The 22,873-nt window shown below is 41.4% G+C and overlaps 1 protein-coding gene across 7 annotated transcripts in view; it reads left to right on the forward strand.

Moving 5' to 3' along the window:
* NDST2 (N-deacetylase and N-sulfotransferase 2) overlaps window positions 1-22,873 on the forward strand; it is a 130,139-nt gene that overhangs the window by 42,859 nt on the left and 64,407 nt on the right. For 4 of the 7 annotated variants that reach the window (XM_027459795.3, XM_027459792.3, XM_027459798.3 and 1 more), the window contains one exon: window positions 6,888-6,981. The exons of 1 other annotated variant lie outside the window; for it this stretch is intronic. The gene's annotated coding sequence lies outside the window, so the exon portion shown is untranslated. Of the gene's footprint in view, window positions 1-2,326; window positions 2,346-6,887; window positions 6,982-21,536; window positions 21,627-22,873 lie in introns of those variants that run through there. 2 more of the 7 variants (XM_072039540.1, XM_072039541.1) reach the window with 2 other exon arrangements.

Genomic DNA, 22,873 nt, shown 5'->3' on the forward strand with positions numbered 1-22,873 from the left:
ACCGTGGTTGGTAGTATTAACCACTAAAGGTGACTTTTATATTATACCTGGAAATACCTCCCAACTTCAGCAATTGGTGCTTAGGTGGTAGCTATTATAATCCAGTGATCCTTCCTGGCACATACAGTTCTCTTACGGTGTTACTTTTCCTATTCTGAAGGCTGATTCCTTCTGACACAGTTTATTAGTGTACTGCTGTCAAGGTTTTTCTAGAGGCAAAGTGCTGTAAGGTCCCCAGCTATGGAAATCCTGAAGATTTTACACTTTGCCTTAATTTTTGGTTATTGGAGTCTAGTTCTTGTATTGGCTCTTTTGTTCTTGAGTTCACTCATTCTTAATTCTGCAACAGCCTGAAACACTTGAGATCTGTCCTTTATATTGTACAAAATGTAATCACTCAATACATAGTACAAACACCAAATACTATGTGATTTCATGTCTATTTCAACTACTTATTCAATTCCCTGCTTTTCAAATGGGTTGTTTTTCTAAAATGTCTTCCTTAAGCCTTAAAAGTAAGTTGGATTTGAAAATACAGCAAGCAAAAGGTGTTCCAGAGTGTCAGTGCTGTTCCCTTCCGTTGGACTCTGCGATTCCCCATCAGTGCGTTTGTTGAGGCTTCCACAGGCTCTGTCACGACAGAGCATCACGGATCCTGAGGAGTTTGTCACGTAGTAGGGGAACTCTTGGATATAGGAAGCCCTTTGTGCCCATATGCCTGGGATCTTTGACTCTAGAAATTAATAGTTATAAATAAATGATATTTTTAGATTAAGTAAAAATGGTAACATGAGGAACACCAGCAGACAGTGATGCTGTACCCAGCAAAGAGAGGCTGAAGAACATCTTAGTGGTGTTCCTGCTGTGGCTTACAGGAGTGAAATGGCTTTGTATGTCTAATTAAGCCCAAGAAGCATTTTGCTAGCTAACTTCTTGCTTAATATGTTTAAATAACATCTCAATTAATACTACAGCTAGTTTGAACAGAAGTAAAATAAATTTGTCAAATGTATTATTCTGGCTTCCTTGTTATCTGTCATTACAGTGTCTTTGACAAAGACTGCTAGATCTCTTAGAGAACTTAATAATTCTGGAGAAAAATATTGAACAAATGAATTGTTGCATTAAGACTAGGAAAATTGGTTGGATAACTTGATTGTTCTTCAGCTGGTTATTATTTCTAATCCCAGTTTTCGTCTTTTATTCACGTTTCGCTCCAGTTGTCCCTTAATGGAAATTAGGGTATTTAATTTTTTTTTCTGCATTGTGCCAGCATTATTTGGGACTTCTGTCTGTCTCCCCCTTTCCTCCTACTGCTTACCTCTTCCCTAAATGTGCTGTTTTCTCCCTGCAGTCTTTCCTCGCTGTACTTCCCCTGCCATCATCTTTCCCTCCTCCTTTCCCACCTAGACAGTAGCCAGAGCCTGGCACTCTCATGTCTCGCCCCACAGCCTCCTGTCCTGGCTGCTCTGCTCTGTTGTGCAGGCAGCTGGAGGAAGATTGAGCTCTAGACCTTCTCCTGTTTGCTAAATGTTTTACTTCACCTTTTCCGCAGTGAATAGTGCCTGGGTTTCTGTTTTGAGCTTTCCCAGCCAGCACAACGTGGGACTGACCTCATTTGCTTCAGTTTCACTCCTGCCTGCCGCTGCTTAACGCCGAGGCAGTGAGAAAGGAGGCGGCTTTGTGCCGTGCAGCTGGGAGAGCCCTGAGCAGAGCAGGAGACTGAAGCCGTCTGTCCCTAGCCTCAGGAAGACAGCCCTTCATTTGTATGTTACAGCCTTAAAGTCTGGAAAATTAATTGTAGTTTGTCTTTCACCAGAGCTTCCTACCTGTTCTGGTCAAGTGGATTTCTAAGCCCTGTATCGGCTGGGCTATATGCAAAGAATGAGTGCTGTGCTCTCCAGTCACTCATTCTCTTATCTCAAGTGTCATTTACTGGAATCTCTCTACCTTTTGCCTCCTGTAAATTGTAAACTGAATTACAGGTGTATAGTTCAATCAACATATTAAGTGTGTGAGGAATGAGAGGCAGTGGGGATTTTGATGCCATATCCATAGTGAGAATATTAAAATCTGTGATACCGGATATCTAAGCTATTTTCTAGTGCATTGAGAGCACCGGTTATGTAAGAACAATTTCCAGCCGAGACAAAACATGTTTCTGTGCTAGGTCAGCACAGCAGGAGATCATTTCTCCTCACCTGGCAGAGCTGCTGCTCCACAAACCATGTGGCCATTAGTTAAAAGGCTCAGATATGCAGTGTGTCTGCTCATCTGGGATGGGGAGACTGGATTCACTGGTGAACACTTGTGAGAGTTTGACTGGAAAAACATGGCAATTTCAGGTACTCTGTGTTTGTGTGTAGTCTTATCCCAGTCACTGTTGCATGCTTTAAACTTAAAATCCCCTTGATCAGTGTCTGAGACTGATTTTGTGCCTAAACATCATGCATGTAGTATTGGTGTTTGCATTGTCTGCAGATGCAGAACGCTGGATTCTCAGAGCTGAGAATTTTTGTTTTGTTCTTTTTACATGATGCACTGCAACTGAAATTGCTGTTGTCTTGCCCAAATTTGACTGAACACAAAATCAAAATGAAAAACCGTAAACCAGCATATAGCACGGGAAGCATGACAAGAAGTGGGATTAATCTCTTTAACATAAATACCATTCCCTCTACCCTTGGATTTCTGAGTAGGTGTTTGATGGCGGTTTACCACGAAGACTAGGAACAGCAGGCTAGTGAGGGACAGTCAGATCTGAGAGCAGCGTGAGGGATGTCCCTTGTAATCAGATCGAGTTGTACAGCGTGTGCCTCTAGGCCAGCTGCGAGCTGTTTCGGATTTGTCCCTGTGAAATCCTGCCCTTTAGTCTTGTTCCGGAGCTGCAGCACTCAATACCAATGTGTTCCCTACACCCCTCGCTGCCCGGTCTGCTTATTGTTTGTTGGCTGTATTTGCTTTTCCCTAGCTGGAACACTGGACTTCTGCAGTGACTGGATTTGTTAGTAGAGCAAAAGGATGGAAGTAGGGGAAGGGATAAGAGGAAGTGGTATTTTCTTCTGTTTTAAATAAAACTTATCGTATTTTGTAGCAGAGTAACATTATGGAAGAAACTGGAGGTCACAAAGTTAATAAAATGCATGTCCAAGACCAGAATTTCCCCCCAAAACAAGTAGCTTGGGGAGAATATGGTCTAACGGTCTAGGATATTCTCTAGCCAGCCTTTGTATTCCCTGCCTTCTGCTCTCATTTGTACAATAGAGGTGTTGTTTTGTGAAAGGTGATCTCAGACCGTGCTTCTCCTGGAAAGGTCAGTGTTGCTCTCATCTCCCACAGTTGTGGCATTTCTGTCTCGCTTCAGTTCCTGCAGCCGGGCAGCTGGAGGGTGCGTGTGTCGGCTCATAAATCTGACTGACTTCTAATCATTTTTGGTGGATCACTTATTTGGACCAGTGTGCTGTGAACAGCCAGGGATGTGGATCGACCTTTTTTGCTAGTAGCCACTAACATTAGTTTCTGCTGCTTGTGAAACTGTACCCTGACCCTATTAACACTCCTCTGTAACACACTTTGGGTACCCGACTGAGCACTGAGTGATAGCATTTTGCAGATATATGCAGGACAAGCTGCAGTTTCCTCTCCTATAAGCAGTATCTCAGTGTAGCATCATCACTGTGTACATGTGGGTTGTGACATCCTCTTAGGCTGGGGGTTTCAGACTCATTCGGGCTGAACATCACCTGCAGGAGTAACGGCAGCTCTGGGCCAAGCTAGCATGGGCACAGGCGGAAGCACGCTGCAGTTCCATCCTCCTCTCTCTTTTCTTCTCTCATTTTTGCTCTGTTTTGCCCCTTAGGCCACATGACCTGTTCCTTATTATTGCAGAGCTCCTTCCTGGGACCCTAAGCTTGTGTTTCCATCTATGCTTTACAACCCCACAAATCAGGCATCGTGTGAGGTTAATTACAAGCACTAAAGCTGTGCTCCCATACGTCATCCTGCCATGCCTCCGCTCCTGGGCGGCAGCAGCAGCCTGTACACAGAACAGCGAGTCAGTGACCTCAGGCAAAAGGCATTAGTGGCTTGGCAGAGGTGCTTGCCCCAGCATTCAGATGAGAACCCAGAAGATCCTGTCAGGAGCTGCCGTCGTGTACTGACTTAGAAATTGTTTTTGAGATTCTCTGCTTTGGTGGCTGATCTTCAGAGAGAGTATGGATCTTTTACCACCTTCACCAAAATGGGCTCTTCCTTGACTTACAGGAGAGAGATTTATCCAGTAAAGAAGGTGGCTTCTAGTCCCATCTTCCTATTTCTGTGTTTTATCCAACAGTTATTTCATTTTTTAGAGTACATGGGTTTGTTACTCTGGTTCTTGTTTATAAATAGTACCAGTAGCAGGAGGCCTTATCAACTGTGAGCAGCTGTACTTGCCTCTTCATTTTAAATCTGAGCAGCTAAAGTGCAGATGAGCAATAGAACTTCGTTTTTTGGCAAGTGAAACTTTAAAATTCTTTGGGATTTGTTGAAAGCTGTTGCCTCTGTGCTGAAAATGAACTAGCATTGCCTTTTTGAGGAAGGCTATGATGACCTGTTTGTTGGAGCTCAGATTAAAGGTTCATGGTAGTAAGTATTAAGGTCTGTAACGCTTTGAGTTTGAAATGCTGTGTGTATATATATGGATATATATGGACTGTTCTGCTTAGCTAAGTATATTACTACTTGCATATATTGGAGATACTACAGAGTCAAGTCTGATTTTCTTGAGACTCTGTATACACTTTGCAGAAGTGGCACTTGGGGAATGCCTGAGGATACTGGGAAGTGAAGAGGAATGCACACGGGCAGAACTTGAGAGGAAAGGACTTTAAACAATGTATGGAGGATGTTGCAGGTTGCCTTTGCAAGCATGACAGGTTAACTTTTGACCTCTGAATTACTGCATAGGAACTTAAATTGGCCTTTTCGCCATTTATTTCTTACAGCTAAGGCTTTATTTTCTCTGAGTAGATGATTCAGGTTGCAGGTTATCCATGCACAGACCCCAGGCTTGGACCTGAAAGCGGTGCGTCTGTTCCTGCATGGCTTACACCCCGAGCTAATTGACCTGCTGAACCTTTGCCAGCTTTATTCAGAGCCACCGCTGATGTCTCTGCCTTGTGCTCCCAGAGCACAAGCCACTGGGAAGCAGGATTTGGACGAGTTGGGCATTCAGGAGCCAGCCAGGATCCACCGCTTGCAGCCTTGGGCTGCAGCTCAGGCTCTGCAAGACATAGAGACGTGGAGCTGATGAAAGAGTAACACGTTACCTGCACTGTGATCCTTGCTGCTTTGAGAGGTCTGTTAGCTGGGTTTTGTTGTGGGGCTGACCCTCTGCCTCGGGTAAGAGACTTCCCAGAACCTGCAGCACTGGAGAGCACAGTGCATAGATTCTGGGCTGGCTCTGGGCTGTAGCCTCTGTGCAGCTGGGTTTGTGTGGTCAGGGCTTGCTCATTATTTGGGTGTTCCAGTCCCTTGTTATCCTGGGTAGTAGAGAGCTGACTTAATTTGTTAATGCTTGGGTGAAGCGAAGTCTGACCAGGCTAAGAACAAAGTGTTTAGTTCAGATGTTTTCTGATGGCATGTTCAGTGTTCAGAACATTTAGAGAGGGCAGATAATCCTGGGCCTGGCTCTACTGCAAAATTCATCTACCCTTGGATAATGCCTTTCATCCTCAAAACAAACTTACTCATTTTGCTGTATGTTTTTCTTAGTGAAATCTATCTCTGCAGTATGAACAGCAAAGGCACTTTTTTATTTTTTGTTTCGAGCAACATCCACAAGCCTGCATGGTTTGCATGTGCTAGGAAGTTGGATAACAGAGGAATTTTGTGAAAATAAAGCAGTTTTTTTTTTTTGGTGAGAAGTTTTTTTTGTTGTTTTGTTGTTTTTTTTTTTGTTTGTTTGTTTGTTTTTTGTTTTTTTTTGGGGGTGGTTTTTTTTTTACTTGCAGACTATGATAAGCTTTTGTTGTCAGATTGTGAAAAGATGTGCAAAAGGAGATGTGAGTGAAGAGAGTACCTGCTGTAATGTAACCTTCCGTGGGAAGCAATGCTAATATTTACTTGTGTTTGCTGCTAATGGGTAGAAAAATATTGGTCTGTCCTTGGGCTGTGGTAGTTGACAAAGAAGAAATTAACCCCATTTGATAGCTGTAAAATCTGTTGCCTTCTTACAGGCATCTTTTGTTTCCTGCACATGGTTTTGAAAAATTTGTTAAGCCGGGTCTTAGGAAGTAAAGTGTCATGTTGGGCAAGACATCTTTTGGTGGCTTTGGAGAGCACCTCAGTGTTCGCTGGTTGTCTCCTTTCAGTGGGAAGTACGTGGTCTTCCCAGTCCCCAGCTTAGCCTTTCTATTTAACAGTTACAGTAGGGTGTGCCAGGCTGAGCATGTGGTAGATGCTCCTTTTTCCTTCGGGAGCTTGGGATATAGCTCTCATTAACCCAGAAGGAAGAGGGAAAACATACAAAAAAAAAACCTGGCTGAATAAGAAATAGGCCATTGTGCTTAATTTACAGTTCTTCTTTAATCTTTATGTTTGCAGCTTTGGGTAACAGTCAGTTATATATAGTCAGTTCAGTTATTCCTATTTCTTTCTGGCCAAAAGAGTCACAAAGGGGCAGGTGCATCCTCCGGCACTCCAGCAAGCATGCAAAAGTGGATTAAATTCAAAGCACTAGAATCAGAACTGCTTTACTGTAATTTCCTGAACTGGAAACTGCAGTAATTCAGGTATTGAAGTGGATCAGATGCCCTGGCCAGAGAATGTTTCCAGTTCAGAAAACGTTGTTGTGCCTTACACCATCAGGTACACATATTTATCCAAAATTTCTTCTCTCCCCCCAGGTTGGTGTTTTTGCTCAGTCTGCATCTGGTATAACAGCTTCGCTCAGTCTGCATCTACACAGCTCTTTTTCAGACTGCACACGCACTTCTTGAGGTAAGGAAGAATTGCTGTAAGGGATAATTTTGGTCTAGGTAGTATAGTAGATGGGGGACAGAATAATTTTCTTTGACTCAGGACATTATACACGTAGAAACAGATTAGAGTTTAATACTTTATGCTTTCTTGAGTGTTATTTATGAAATGCTATAAAGTACAAGTAATCAGCTGAAGATGAGTAGTGACTCTTCAGGTTTTCAGGCCTGTATTATCGTTGAGGTGATTTTTTGTTGTTGATATTTTTCTTGGTATGTGCAGCTCTTTGTGTGTAAGGTTTCTGGGTTGGGGCTAGTCACCAGTTAGTGTGGTGTTGCATAACCTGCAACAGGGACTGCAGAGTTCTCTGTGATTCAGCTGGTAGGGTTTTAAGCAGCACAGGGTTATCTATGTTAAATTTCAGTTTTATATTAAACCTGATGTCACTTTTCAGCAGGGCTACACTCTTTACATTCTCTAGGAGAGTTACAGTGATAGTAACATCAGTGCTTGCTATGTAAGGCTGGCTGGCTACTGTTTCAGGAGCCAAGTTTGTGCCTTTATCCAGTGTCTCTTAGTAGCACAGTGTGCAGCCCCAGCACCTTCCTGCAGGAGGCTTTAGAGGATGGCACTGAGTACTCGCTTTGCAACAAGTGGGCTTTGGTGCTATATTGCTTCCCCTTGGTTTGTGAAAGCGTCTGAGCTGCGGAGCGCTCCAGAAAAAGTAGGAGGCATGCTGGTTGCAAGTGAGGGGAGCTCAGCGGTCAGCCAAACCCTTAGCTTGGTAGGTGGGCATAGCTCACTGAATCATGCGTGGCTTTAGTGAACGGACGAGGAACAGATCTGCTTCTGAGAGTATCTTGGAGAGACTTCAGCCTCAACCTTCCCACAGAATTGCCATGTTGAGAGGAAGGGGGTATGATTTCTCTTTACTGTCTTCCTCTTTGTTTCTGTACCACTTCCTTTCTTTTTTTTTTTTTTTTTTTAATATTTTTTCTTTAAAAAATTAACATAAAAGCCCATTTAAAATTTTCAAAGTTTTAATAAAACAAAAGAGAGGTGCACAAGGGCCTCATTCATCACCTTTTGTCACCAGACTTGATTTGACATCTGAGACTAGAGAGAAACTTTGGCAAGTGCAATGATTTCCCGTGTGGGGGTAATAAGAGAGAAAAAAGCTGTCAGTTGAAAACAGCAGGAGCTGCATTAGCAAATATAAATTAAACAGATGGCTAAGATACTGCAGCTGTCACATAGAAGCTCCAGGAAGATATTTAGCTTAGAGCTGCAGGAGGCTATTTTAAAAGGAAAGATGAAAACAACAACAAAGCAAAGTTTAGCATGACGAAGAGACAATAGAGGCATTCAGATCATTATGTGAAACTTACCCAGCACTGACTTTTTTCCTTCACCTCTTCAAATCTTAGGATTCAAAAATTAATTCAGGATCAGCTATTATAAGATCACATTACAGACTTTCAGACAGTGGGTTTGTTTACTGGTTTGGAGCTACCCTTCTGTATTCCTGCATGAGATACTGGCTCTCACACATATCCTGGAAAGACGGAAGCAACGTGACATGCATCATGCAGTTTTGTTCTGGTTGTTTTACAGCTTTTTCATGGAAACCTTATGAAATAATTGTTTTTGAATAAAACGTTTGAGGATATGCGGTGTTAGGAGCGCTAATATTTTGACAACAGATGCACTTGCATTTAAAGTCTTCTGCATGGTCCGTCGTAAGGTGATATTTTTTCTGACCAGTTTTCAGCCATGAAGTGACTGCTCTTTTCCTTTGTGAAAGAAATTACAAAACTGCATGCAAGTGTGCTGGTTTTTAACAGGTGAAGGTTGTTCGGAATTCCAGTGCTGTTTTTGAGAGGCCAAAAAGCAAGTAGTTTTCAAAATACTGTATGTATAATCTTCCTCAATTAGGACTGATGATTTGTTTTAGACACCTTATATGTAAGCAGAGGCTGATATGCTGCCTTCATAGATACGTGAAGATGTGAATTTGCAAAGTAGGTGCATTTGAAGCCTGTATTTTACATTCAGAGAAATAGTGTATGCATCTGTGGTGGGCTTTTTTTTTTTTTTTTTTAGCCATGTGAGAAATTCTGGATTTTTGTTTGTACTGCAGTGCTCTGTGCAAAATTAGTGCATCTTCAGTTCTGTGTATTTTTTTTCCAAATTGTGTTGTTTCTTTACCATACATGTCCCTAGGTGCAGTTAGCTATAGGTGTATACTTCATCTATAGAGATGATTTGGGAGCTATAAAACTGTCTCTCTAACAGCTAAATCTTCTGTTCCTCAGTATTGATCCTTCCTCCCATCATCCCCGTAAAGGCTGAGTATGTAAGTCCTAGCAGGCTCTGAAAGTCAGTGCAGCTCTGTTCTTTTAGAAGTAGGAAGTTCATCATTGAAATGTAAATGCTCTTGAGTAACTAAATCTTTAACCTATCCTGGACTCTTTCCTGATCTTAGTGGTTCAGGACCTAAATCATGAAGGGTATCAAAAGTTAAAAGCAACACCTTGAGCTTATTTGTGAGGTCGTGCTGAGAACATGCAGCCTCAGCCTTCCCCTGCCATTCAGGGCTGCTTCAGTTGTCTCTAAGTAGAAGCGGGCTCCTCAGCTTGTAACTGTGCATTTCTTTTATGGAGCAGCTTCATGCTTCAGTGTAGAACAGCACAGCTGTTAATGCCAAATAACTGTCATTTCAACCCAGTAAAATTTCCCTTCTACCCCTACAGAAACTTTGGAGCAGTTATAAAACTTAGAAAAAGTAAGAATACCACAACAACAACAACAAATAAACACAAAATACAAAAGCAAAGCCTGAGAGTGTGTGCCTTTTGTAACAAATGCGAATGGAAGACACAAAGTTAGCCTTGAAGTGTACTTGAACTTGAGAATGATAAATGTGGGATATCTTTGTCAGTGCTGGAGGGACGTTTCTCAGTAGGTGACCTTCCGCCGGGATCAGCCTGAGGCCTACGCCTCCACATAGTTGCTCTTAGCCTTTTTCTAAAATGTTTTAGCTAAAGTTTAGTGCCATGACATGCTAGCAAGGCAGCAGTTCTGTGTAGTGAGAACCCAGGGCATACGGAAACAGACATTGAACCTTTCAAATTCCCTGTCAGCTCTGTTCCTGGGAAGAAACCAAAGGATCGGTCAGCATGATCAGAAGCCAAAGGAGGATGATAATGAGACAGGGATAAGAAGGCAGTAAGAGAGGGAAGGAGCTAAAACAGAGAAGTGGCTACAATGGGAAGAAGCAGTGGGGCAGGACAGCCTTATTTTTAAAGGTGGTTAAGTTCTTCTGCTGAGTAATCCAAAGGCAAGAATGAACTGTTCCAGCTGGAAGTGTAGCTACTGTCTAATACCTTATTCTGCGCTTGATCTTCATGTAAACCTTCTTCTGGCGGTATCAGGGGAGGATGTCATGGAAGATGGAAGGGTACATGGCTGCTGGTGCTGTAGGTAGAGCAAATGGAGAATGGTCTGGCCTGTGGTGTAGAGCTAGTGGGGACGTCTTTATAGTTTTTGTAAGTGAGCTGTGACATAATTTTTAATGTCATTTAATATCTAAGTCTCAATTGATCAGGAGCAGCCACTTACATGCAAAATGTATACAAGTGGGAAAAGGAAACATAATCCAGCTTTTTTTATGCTCTCATGGCAATAAAGGGCTTCTTAACTGAAAGCAGGAAAGCCCAGCCCTTAGTACTACAGCGTTGTTGCACAGCTTAGCAAATCTGCAAAACATTTCATATACTTTGACTCTCATTTGAACCTTGTCAGTTCTGGTCCAGGCTTAAAATGAAACAAGTCTGTTTTTTAGGTTAATGCCATTCTGCATGTAGTATAGACAGGTACATCAGTGAATGAGTAAAGGTTGTGGATAAATGTGTAACAGAAATCAATAATTTTTATTATGCTTATCATTTCAGAGGTCACATAAATAATTCTTAGGTGTTACAAAACAACACATCGAGTAGATCTGGTACATGGGCTATGGATTCCACAGTGCTATTTCGGTAAATATTACCTTACTGATTAATGTATTGTAGCTAGCATTTTTCTAATTTGTCTAAACAGCAGAGAAGATGGAGTTTGATGTTTAGTTTTGCTTTAAAGTAGATTTAGCTTTACCTTTCAGTGGAAAGCAACTGAATACACCTGCTTACATTTTGGTAATGAAAACATCTTTCATATGGAAAACAGATTTTCCATGTTGTTAAGATTCCTACTTCTCTTAACTGTGGCAATTTCTGTCTTTGAATTTTGAGTTCTGTTCCAGGTCCAAGCATGTCAGACCTGCATCAGTTTGTGGGAAACTATGTAGCTAATTTGTGACCAGCCACAGATTTGAGGTATGGCTCTGTGTAGTGTTACACTGTGGTGCACGTAGGTTTTCAAAAACTCTGTGCTTCTGCAGATGGGTATGTAGAGACATCCATCGAAAATAAATGCAGTTATCTATGGAAGAAAAGCCTTCCAGAGCTGAGACAGGTGAGCTTCCTTTCCCTGTGTAAGCAAGCCATTTTGTGTTAAGAATTGCTACAGACTTCTAGCAAGATGTGAAAACACTGCAAGGCAGAATGTAAATGCACTACTGCTGGTAGCCACAGGCTAGCCAAGTAAACAGCTCAGGATAAAACTAAACACGACTAGAAAGAAAACGGCAACAGTCATTTGGGAACCTGGCGTGAAGGCACCTCTCCACCTTTGTTACAAGACAAATAACAGTTGGCTATTTGATGTTGCTCTAAACTCGAGTGAGAAAGCTGGAGTTTTGAATAGAAAATAAGAAGAATAATAGCACATTTAAAAATGATTGACATATGAGCTAGTTTCTTGTACCACAATCCGTGTTCTTTGCCGTCATAAGAGTCATTTCTAGGCATTCATTCCAGAATCGTTAATATTCCATTCTTTTTCTATTTGGCAGAATATATCTGACCAAGGCTTTATCTTAATGCATTTGCTGCTAAGGGGATCTCTTCACAGAGGGCTCTGTTACTTCTGGCTAATTCACATGAATAAACAAATGCAGAGAATTTGTATTATGAAAGTAGTAAAAGCACTTCCTTTATCTGCAGTCTCCAAAATATGCTGATGAGAGTTACTCTTCAAGGTGTTTCCAGCATAGCTGTGTTTTGTTAAGATCCTGCAGAAATTAAACTTAGTTGCCATAAAATATCCTATCCAGTTAGATACTACCACAAATGTGCTGCTGCCAGTGCAGCATGTGTTTTTAGGGCATTTGTATTAGCTCTTCTGTCAAAATAACCTTTTTGCCTGTGTAAACCACATCTCACTAGGCAGATTTGCTAGTATAGCTATTTTAGCAAAGCCTTTCTACTGTAGAAAAGACCTTATTGATAATACTGTGAGGTTCCCACAGTAGATGAAAGGCACAATACAAAGGGCTTTACAAACATGAATTAAGCTTCACAACACCCTTGTAAAATAAATCATTCTTCTAGCTTGCCAATGTCTAGTTTCTTTTAATATGAGATGTTTTGTGGGGATAAGAAGGAAGGGTAGAAGATTCAGAGTTGGGGAATTAATGCCCGGTAGCACTGTAGCATTGCTAAGCTGAACAAATTTCTAACCTGCTGGAATCCCCTGCCATCTCCATCTGACATTTAAAGTGTCTTAGCAAAATCAGCGTTTCAGAGTGTCAAATAGCTACTGGTTGTTGGTTTTACCTGATCTTTGATAGTATGAGGAGTTACAATCTTCACACTCGGCAATTCTTTTTGTCCTGAAAACCTGGAGCTGGCTTTTTTGTATGTGATATTCTCATTAATACCGTGTTTAACTATGGTGTTCTACCCTGCTGGTTGGTATTAAACTATATGAGCCTGTGTAGTAGGGTGTGAACAAGTTATGCAGTTAAGGGATCTCAAAGGGAATAGAGAGAGGAACAAAACAAGATTTATGCACAAGAATGGTTTTAAAGTCAAGTCATTCAAAAGTTAGAGCAGTCTGATGTCGATAGTGTCTATGTGGTCTTGATTCATTTTTGTGTGTCAATCATCATGCAGTCTTTAGTTACATGATCACATTGTATTTATCCTTTCTCACCTTTTAGGGAATTAGGAACTGAAGAACTGTGCTAGGATGTAGTTTAATTTTCTCTTTTACCATTCAGCAGCATTGGTTCTGAATTCAGCATGTAAACTCTTGGGGCAGGCCCATGAATTTCAGCAGCCCTCTTTTAAACACCCTGCCCTAGATTCTGTATTAATATGTCTATCAAGAATTTAAGCAAGCTGTGCAATCCTCTTTCCAGTTTAAGGCCATCGTGTGATAGTAAATGTTTTCAAAATCAAGCTACCTTTCCTCATGAAGCGTAGGGAGGGACTCACTCGAAAAGCTGGCACAAATCCCCTAAAAGAAGGGAAATGATGGAGACATCTGGGCTGACTCTGTTCCCTGTTCTAACCCTTCCTGCGTGCTGAAGGAAGTTCCAGTAACTGTTCGCTAGTGTGCTTGATCCTCTGAGAGCTGCTTGATCTATTAGTAGTATTTTTGAGCCTTGTTTCCACAGCAACAGCACACTTTCCTTCTTTTTTTTTCTCTCCCATCTAAAGGTGGCTGTTGCTTTGAGAATTAGACCTGCGGAAAAGCTTGGCCTTCTTGTCCCCTGTCGTGATTTCAGCTGGCACAGATCAAGAGTGGGAGGAGTGGGACTGGGAGAGAGTGACCGTTGGTGGCGTGGTGTGAAGTGACAGTGGAAGGAATGAGTCCTACTTAATTATGGGTTTCAGCCTTAATAAAGTGAAAGTGTTGAAAATGTTGGCTCTCTCTAGGCTCTGTGAATGAAAGGCGTGGGACTGTGACATTAGCAGTGATCGTTTTAGCCCTTTGCACGTGCTCTTGCAGTCATGTAGGACCCATGTCCAGTTCGTGCATGTGTTCATGCATGGTACAAAACCAGATGTACATTCTTCTGCTCACAGACACTTTGTGTGTTCATGTCACAATAGGAAACCTAATCTAGTGTTCATACTAGCATTGTAGGGAGGGGAAGTGTTACGTTTAATTGCTCCTCTGAAATAGGAAAGAAATGTTATGCTCTCTTTTTCCCTATGTTAAGACATGATACTTCCTGTGGGCAACACAGCACTTCCTTTCAAACTCAAGTACGCATACCAGTCTCTACATTTTCTGCTGCCTGGAAGACTAAGGTGCTTTCAGTTTATAAAATATTTCCATAGATCAGTTAATTGCCCCTTCTTGTTATTGTTTAGAGGTGAGTGAGAACAGAAACAGTATATGGTTTGATACCAGCATCTTGCTGGGGTTGGCTTTTTTCATCCATAGTTAAGAAAGTAGTCTCTTACATTGGTGCATTATGGAAACCTAAATATAGTTGCTTATTTTTCAATATTTTTTTTAGTTTGCTTCTTCCTTAGAATGCTTGTCCTTAGAACTGAACCGTCATCCTTTCATGCAGAACATATGATTTGTGGTGCTAAGCTGCTGTCTGTGATGGTTTTTGTCTCCTTTATTTCTCTTCCCTTTCTTAGGGATGTGCGTGTTCTCAGGTGTGTTGTAATAAGTGCTATTCTGCTTGTAACAAGCTCACTGACTGAGTAACTTGTGGAATAATTTAAAATTATTTTTCGTTTAAAATTCAGGCAAGTCAATTATATAATTAATATTGGATTCTGGGATTTCCCTTCCTTTAAGAGTGAATAACTAAGGCAGTATCTGTCATTGTTAGGCTTTTGCACAGGAGAGGCTTCTCCTTGATGCCATAGTGTGGTGACTCGCCACCATTAGTATTTTAATTCCTAGTAGTTTTGAGTAAGGATGCCAGAAATTTTATATTTCTCTCAGGCAGATTTGTAAGTGGATGCACTGATTAGCAAAATTAATGAGTAATGGATAAAACCACATAATCTGAGATTGTCTTGGAAAGGCACAATGTTTATAGCCATCTTTACAGTACTAAGGCCAGAAATTCACTGATTCTTATCTGTATAAAATCTAAAAAGCTGTTCAAGGTTAAGCATCCAAGCCAGAAATGTCAAAGGCAGAAATTAATTAAAATACTGATTGCTTTCTAGTTATAAGCACATCTGGATGTACTGTTCTTGTTAAAGATCTCATATTTAGTTCAAAAATGAAGACCATTCCAGTGCTGAACCTTTTTAAAATCAAAAATTAAGTTTAAGGTTTCAAGTCTTGTGTTGCTTGACTTCAAAACTCTTCTGACCGTATGTAGCTCTTTCTGAGTGCACATTGAAGACACCGCACATTTCAGTATAACTGAGAAGTTGTTTATTAAAAGACCAGAGTGTAAAATTCCATGACAGTTTAACATTCAGTAATTTACCATTAAGCTGCTTGACAGAAGTTAAAATTTATGTTAATACTGTCTTGATTAAACAGCAGTCATTATCACTCACGGTGATTTGGCCAAATCAGTTTCCTAGCAGATGTCTCAATAATGGAGACATCCTACTATAGCATGTCCAAATTAAGTAAAGTGTGTTGCATTAATGTTTTGCACTTATATAGCATCTATCATTTCAAAGCACTTCACACAATCGTGTTTGATATTGGAAAAATGCATTAGGTAATATGATGACCAAAGCAAATTTACACATTCAAGGAGCTACAGGACATTTTTATAACTTCAGCAGATGTCTTGTATTACAATTTTTAATGTTTAATACAATGTAGTCATCCGGTGATTCCTTCCAGGGAACTCAGTTTATGTAGCTTGCAGAAGAAGGTTTGAGTTAACCCTTTAAAGGACACAACAGATGATTATAGAAGGAGACATGAAACATTTCAAACCTCAGCTTTGAACTACTTCTAAGTAATCCTTCCCAGCCAGTCTTTGAATCTTTAGTGCTCTTCATGCTTTTCCTCTTCCGTTTTCTTTTAAAATTGATCAACACAGATAATAGTTGCGATTTCCCATCTTTTCCTTAACGTACTCCTTGGTGCCTACTTGCAGCATTACTTAAAACTTCTGCCATGGGTTTTGCCAAAGTAACCGAAAATTCAAGGGCAGAGGATAACTTTTACATATGCAGTGTTAGTATCGTACCTATGGGTGTAGACATGTTTCCTTAAGTCCTCACCGTTTGCTTTTATATATTTTATTACTTCAGTTTACGTGTGTAGGGAAAGCTGATACCACTACTAATTGTGCGTATGCAAATCGAAGGATTTTCTAGGTTCAGTTTGTGTGCCCATAATGTGTTTTTCCAGCTTCCATTTTCCAGCCTCTTCAGCATTTGGAAATTGTATTATAGTTGTAATGTAGCACAAAGCAGATATCTGACACACAACTCTGAACAAGTCACTGCCTAATTTTTTCTGTTCAAGAATCAGACTAATCACATTTTGCATTTACTTAATGGTTACATTTATTGATTGTGTTTTACAGATAGCATAACTGAGAGCAGACACTGAAGGCAATTTGCCCAAGATCCCAGTATTTCCTGTAATTCTGGTTGTGTTTTCCTGATTTGATTTGGAATGATCCAATTAAGAAGTATATGTAATTTCATAGATGTGTGATGTATCAAGTTTGTGGCTCATCCGATAACGTTCAGACACACCATTTCCCTCCGTTGCATGCACCTGGCTGGCTTTTCTTGTAACCACAGCTCATTTTATTGCCAGTTTTTCCCAAACTTAATATGATATGGGTCACGTAGTAAGGTCAATGTCCATGTTGTACTATGAGATGAATAGTTCAGTTGGGTGTCAGCCGTCCTTGGAAGAGCGGAGTACTTTTTTGAAGTATTAAAACTATTTCTTGCCTTTTTTTAAGTCCTTATGTAACACAAAGACAGATGAGAGGAATTTACTTAAATGAAGGATGTAATATTTCATTGCTGAAGGCAAAAGTGAAAGAAGCTGAGGAGCAGGCAGCGTGTAGGGCATGATTTTGTAATGCTGTCAGTCATTGTGTGTGGCATGGAGTTCAGGAAAGGCTGCTTCCTTCAGAGAGCTGCTTGTCCTAGGCCTGGCTGGATGTCTGCTCCAAATGCAAGCTGAAGATGCACAGTTAGTGGCCATAACATGATGGGCTGTAAACTGCCTATGTGGATTTATTTGCTTTACAGTGCTTCACAGCAAAGGGAGATGGCTTGCTTCTTTCCCAAAGCCTGCACACTGCGTTTTGGATTGTGAGCAGAGGGGAAGAGCGGGGCCGTGGCTGTGACAGCCCCTGCCTGCTTGGGCAGCGCTGGCTGGGGCCAGCGGGGTGTCCGGCTGGGAAGGTGCAGGAGCAGAGTGGAGGTAGGCAGAGCTGGCAGGCCACAGGGGCTGCTCCCTCCCGGCCCCCCTTTACCTCCTAAGTCCCTGTAGCCTGTCGGTGCACTGCCGGTGGGGAGGTGCTGGGTGTGAGAGCTTGGAGTTTGATTTAGCGCTGGCACTGTGGCATTTAAAGGAAATGAAAGATGCGGCGAGTGAGAACTGGTGGGAGAATCATAGAAGCCTTTCTGAGGTATTAATGGTCCTCATAGCTGAGTCCTCGTACATTATTCATGCCCTTTGAGCCACGCTGAGCACTCTGCACTCAGTGTGGTAGTAGAAGGTAAAAGGAAATTAACCCTGTAGTGATGCGTTGACATGGAACTTCCAACGTAATAATTCTGGCAGTGTGTTGAGGGGATAGAAGCGTGTCTGAAAGAGGAGAAAACAGATTTCAACTCTGATCTGGGAGAAAAGTGCTCAAGAATACTCTGCAGTGAAGCAAGAGAAAGAACCCTTGAACCTGTGTATAAGGTCCTGGGGTCCCTCCATACTTTACACTCCCTTGTCAAAGTATGTTTTCCAAGTTTTAAAGGATACGTCTTGTAGCTGCGCGATGAGCAAGTCCTCTAAGCTTTCCAACTGATGCTATGGAGAGCTTTGCTGTAGAAGGCTTTGGCATGTTCAGATCGACTGTAGTAGCCAAGACTTGTCAATGAGTTCTGGATCGAATACCAGAAATCCGTCATTCCAGCCTGGTCAGAGTAGGTGTTGCTGTGTTTGTGATTGTCTCTTTGAACATTTTCTCAGTAAGCTCCTCGTGTTTAGGATTCTTTGTTTCTGTTCCCATCCCTTCTTCCTTCTCTTCCCAGTTTTAACTTACCCCACTGTAATGTACAGCAGGAGTGTGCACAAGGGAGCTTTTAGAAGGGTTCAGAAACAGAAGACTTCTAATGCAATGGATCTATATAGGTAATTGATCGGAGATATTTGTGCTGGAGAGGTCTCCTATATCCAGCTTTTACTCGCTGTCCATCCCCCAGCTCCTCTGAGGTTTCACAGCAAGTATTCAGAATGTAAAAGAGGTTATTGCAAACTAGTGGAGAATGACCTCACTCAGCAGCTAGGAGTAACTTTGGGAAGGGATTAGACAAAGTGACTGTAAATAGATGTCCTTTGCTGGTACATAAACTTAGATTTACTCTATATACCTTTTGTAGGTAGGACTAAAATATATTACTTTGGAGGCAGAAAAAGTGAACTTGTGGTGGAAAAAGCAGGATCTGTGCCAAGTACGGGTTGACTTCTGAACACAGAACACAGATTTCCACAAATGTTACAGACTCTTTATATCCAAATTTATCCTTTTTCTTTTCCACTTACAGAAAAACACGTTCAAGGATAATATTTTAAAAAGCCATTTATTACTTAGAGGGCTTAGCTCTGGGACTTTTAGGTAAAAGACAATTCTGAAAATTTTACCTTGGAAAGTATGTGTCTTCTGGGTTGGGGGGAGTTACTTTGTTTTTATCAGAGCCAAGAATTTGATGCATTTGCTACCTGAAAGAAATCATAAGAATAATTTTGTTTAAAGGCTTTGCTTTGGAGTCCAGCAGTCTGGAATAAAGGGTCTCAGTGAACAGTGTATCTCACCAGGCTCTGATTTTCAGGAGATACTAAAGGGGTTTGGACCACAGCAGTAAGGACCAGGAGGCAAATGATAGATGGAGCACAGTGATTAGTACTAGCCTGGGTGCTGTAACTGCTTCCAGGGCTCTTGAAGATACAGAAAGAAGAAGAGTGGAAAGAATAAATAAATCATTCTTGTGGGGACTTGTGAAGGTTGTACCTCTAGGACTGCGCTCTTGATTTTGCAGCCTCATAGCTACATGTAAAATGAGCTGTTGTGGTTTTACCCCTTTAAAGCGGCTGAACATTTCTTTTGCTGGTAGATAGCAGTGCACACTACTGAATGTTGTTGGAATCCAGATGTTACCAATGGAAGCCTTTGGGTGATGGTTGAGAAAATGAGTTGAAAGTTTTGTCTTCTCAGGTATGCTAAGCATTTAATAGTTAAGCAGTTAAGCATTCTGCCATTGGTTCAGGTATGGCATTTTCCTATAACCACTGCTGATGGCAGATAATTTTCTTAGTGTGGTGTTTTTGCTGTAGTGTCAAGCAGTATGTATGATCAGTAAGCAGTTGCAGTGAAAAAGATGCCAGAAGTTTCAGGAAGTTGAAGGACTTCAGCAGTCCAGGCTTTTCTACCACTTGCCTGTAATCTTATGAGATGGAGCCTCTCAGAGTATATCTGTTCTTTGCTAATTTTGTCAATGATTGCAAAAATCCCCATATTGCTTTACAGGAAGATCTTGCCCTTCTGTAGGGAATGCTTGCAGACTCCTTATATGCTGCCTGTGTGCAAGAAATCTTCATTACAGTCTCTTTAAAGTAGCATAAGCAGGTGCAGGAGCCCTCGTGCCCACCCCCAGCACAGTCCATGGTTGCGGGGGTCTCCATTTACCTCCAGTGGGAGACCCGTGCTTGGATTTCAGTCCAGCCTCCACTTTCTCCCATTAGCAATTGAGAATCTGCCTGTGGGGCTGCAAGGAGTAAGGTGCAAGCTGGTGGCTTGAAACAAAGGGGCTGTGTGCTTATATGTCTACTTCGCAGTCAGTAGAAGGGGGAAGAGATTAGGAAAGAAAAAGACGGAGTCCAAGGATGAGAAAGCAGGGGAACACCACTCCTCTCTGTCAGAAGTGTGACAGGAAAGTCCTGCTCTGGAGAACAGGTAAGCTTAGCCTGGGAAACAAGGGGGAGGAACTGCAGAGCCTGTGTTTCACATAAAGCATGCTGGCTCCATTTGAGTATTCAGCATGCCTGCCATGCTTAATGATGTTGGTATTTAAATGGTTGTAAGCGGGCTTTGAAGTTAGAGCTTTGTTGAGTTAAGGTAGAGGTCAGTGTGTTGTAACTGTTGGCTGAACATTGATAACGACTTTGTGTACTTTTACATTTTTAAGCTGTTTGACCAAACAGAAATTTTAGGAGTATGATTTTTAATTGGAAATTTAATAATTTAAAATTTTGTGTAGTAAAAATCAGTGAATTGCAGAAGGCTGGTGGTTTTTTTTGTTTGTTTGTTTTTTTGTTTTTTTTTTTCTGTATCCATAGTATTTTTCTTCATGGCCTAATTAAATGTATGACATGAAACTCTGAGGCCTCGATTTTTCCTCAAACATGCAGAGAAGCGTGTATTTATGTTTTCAAACTTTGAACCATACTTGTCAGTTGTTATAAAGCAAGGAAATCCCAGGCGAAAGGGATGTGTGGAGTATCTTCCTTTCAAACTGTTGTACAGACATAATGGCTATGCCTGGGAAACTGGTATGGAGCAGCACTTCACACTGCAACCCCTGCAGGCACTGGCAGCAGTGAAACTGGAGAAATTTTTAAGAAGAGTATCGGTATGGACAAGCCCAGCGCTGCTTGGATAGAAGGAATCAGTCCAGAAGATTTTATCTTCTGCTTAGGGTTGCTGTTCCTGGCTGATGTCACACCTCCTCACTGTTCTCCTACCTTATAACTTCCAGCACTGCTTTCTCTTGCAGGTGAGGCTCCCTTCCCTTGTCTTTGTTTTTAGAGGCTGCGTGAGAGACAGCAGCAAAGCATCTAAAAAGCACATGCAAGTGTATTGCCTGTGTTGTCAAGAGCTTTGTAACACTTGGGATGGTGATTGCTGGAGGCACAGCTCCGCTTCCCACCTTTTAAGATACAGCTGAGTGGAGGTTGCACTGGTATGGAGAGGCCAACATGGGTTGAAAGAACAAATACAAAAGAGCACTCCAGTGTGGTTAAAGTAGGGAAAAAAAATCTCCACTGTTTGACAGGAATATTTTTACATGATTGGTAGGGAAAACTGCTCTCGTATCTGTATTTTTGTCTATATTCTCATGGGGAAATCTGCTTTCAGATCCCTGTAATTTGTGTATCTTCCTATTGGGACAGTAGAACGTGTGAATGTAAACCACCATTGGTACTGCATCTTTTGTCATGTCTATTCCTTCAGCTGTAAGCAGACCTTCCTTTGGCTCAGAGGCTGCAGAAACCAGCCAAGTGTTAGTCCTGAGGACGGCAGTGCCCTGAGCAGCCTCACCTAGGATCCCCATCTGCCCAGAAACCTTTGTTGTGTCAGAAGCTGTAATTCTGAGGGAGAACATTGGTGAGCTACCTTTCCACCGCCCTCAGTGGCTTCTGTTTTGGGTCTTCTTGTAATAGGATGGCTTCAACATGTCTGTTTTCAAACCTGTGTGCATCTGTACGTAGTTGGGCCCTTTCAGCTTCTCCAGCAAGAAGCTTTGTTGCTGAATGAAGAGGCTAAACCCACTCTACTGTTCTTGTCCAGAGTGGCAGTTTTAAAAGGGTCTCAGGTATGTCTGTCCTTATTCGTTAGTTACAGCAGAACTTTTAAGGTTTTCAAATGAAGGATAGGAGCAGCTAGGAAAAGAATATGGCTTCTAGGTTAATGCTCCTTTTCTTATGTGAGAATTTCAAGGAAAAGCATAAAGGATTTGTATTGGTAGAACTGTCTGAGACGTCTTTCGTACTCTATCATTTTATACTCTATAAGATTCAGAGGACTAGCCAGAAAGTGATTGCTGCTGAAATTTTGCTGATTGATTTCCAGAGTTGTTGAAATATTTAATATATTAACAGGGGTAATGGAGAGCTCCTAGTGTGTCTGTCTGAAACAAGTCTCTTACTCTAACTATCTTTACTGCTCAGGTATATTTTGCATTCGAAGGTCATTTCTTTCCAGCAGAGTGGGGTGAACATAACACACTGCTACTGCTTCTACACATCCCTCCTTCACCTTGTCGGAGACACGCTTAATGTGATTTAGGCAATAATTCTGTTGCTAACTCTCTTGGGTGTTTCTAGTTCCTACTTGCTCTCTAGCATCTTAAATACTAAATCCAAAATTACGTTTGTGTATTTGTATCCTGAGAGCGGTTTCAGTTGGGCTTTTTTTTTTTTTCCTTTTTTTCTTCTGTACCTTTACTGCAGTGGTTGAGGGAGTGCCCTTTATATTTTGGTTCTTATCTTTCATTTTTCACTGTGGTCTTGCTGAATACCTACATCCACTGTTACAGAGAATGCTTGCCCCCAAATGGAGCACTCCAGCATTCTCTGGAAGTAGCAAGGTTCGATGAAGATATTCTCTGCTGACGGCCCATTTAGTCTTTATAGCTCACGCTTTTCCTCAGAGACCCCAGCCACTTTGTTTTCGTACAGTGTTTAACAGGTTTCACTGTTCTGTTAGAAGCATTTTGGAGTTGTGAAACTCAAACTGTGTTTTCCCGTGTTTATATAGTCTTTCTTCTGTAGAGCTTAAGTGAAAAAAACTTCCTTTTTAATCATTACTCGTCACTCAAGCCCATAATCTGAATCAGTGTGGAACTTTACAGGTAGGTCCATGTGTCTGGACTGTAACTATTTTTTCTTTATGTTATGTTTCTAAGAGAATAAATCACATCTAGGTCCTCAGTCTCTTGTCTCAGTAAATGCTGCGTTTCTGCTGTCATCGCCATTCAGAAAGCTGCTGCCAAGATCACTTTTCTGACACATTCTTTTGATTATATTTCTTTATACCCTACTACTATTCCTCATCAAAAAA

This window comes from Anas platyrhynchos, chromosome 6 (genome assembly GCF_047663525.1).
Source record: "Anas platyrhynchos isolate ZD024472 breed Pekin duck chromosome 6, IASCAAS_PekinDuck_T2T, whole genome shotgun sequence".
NCBI classification, from domain to species: domain Eukaryota; kingdom Metazoa; phylum Chordata; class Aves; order Anseriformes; family Anatidae; genus Anas; species Anas platyrhynchos.